The following is an 878-nucleotide window of genomic DNA, read 5'->3' on the forward strand; positions in this document are numbered from 1 at the left end:
TATAGTAACAATTCAACCTTACCTCTTTTTGCTTGAAGAGCAAAAACTGGTGCTGCAAGTCTTAAATTGCTAATCATATTATTGGTTACTTCCCAGTTAAATCTTGCATTCTTGTGATAGAGCTGCAGCCATGGATTGCAGAACAACTCATCTGCAAAATCCTGAGCCAGCAAAACTTAATACAGTTGTCCAAGATCTAATTCAATGCTTACTTTAATTTGAAAATGTAAGTTTTATGCTGCCCTAACTTTGGGGCTGACGGCTGAACCTAGAGTAACGACACAAAACTCTACTGTTACTAACTTTATACCAAATGGCAGCTCACTGACTCCCAGTACTTTTAGCTTAAAACCAGCATATTAATGGCCAAAATAAGGCTCTTCAAACCCTTTGGATTATCTCTAACATTTGGCATGACTTATTTAACCTGTGGGCAAACTGGAACTGGTTTTCTCTTGCAACAGTCCCAGTTTTGTTGCTTGTTGTTTTGTGGGTTTTTTTACTGCAGTTTTCCATGTGTTGTTACTAATAGCAAGTATAGCTATGCAAGTATGATCTGCTTCTTTCAGCCATGTAGGTAGGCCCAGTATGTGGAGTTAAGGCACATCTTAGAGGTCTCACAGCATCATTACCTAACAATACTAGGTTTGTAGTATATCTGTCTCAGAATAAAGTAGTGGATCGTGCTAACTTGACCAAGTTCATTTCTTCCAGACCAGTCTTTTGTGACTCTAGCCACAAACGACTCCTATGTGAAAGGAGCACTGGTACTTGGTTCATCCTTGCAACAGTACAGAACAACAAGGAAGCTGACTGCACTCATAACGCCTCAGGTCTCGAATCTTATGAGGTAAGGTCACTTATATTGCAAACTGCCA

The sequence above is a fragment of the Charadrius vociferus genome, unplaced genomic scaffold, assembly GCF_000708025.1.
Source record: "Charadrius vociferus isolate BGI_N301 unplaced genomic scaffold, ASM70802v2 scaffold104, whole genome shotgun sequence".
Lineage (NCBI taxonomy): Eukaryota > Metazoa > Chordata > Aves > Charadriiformes > Charadriidae > Charadrius > Charadrius vociferus.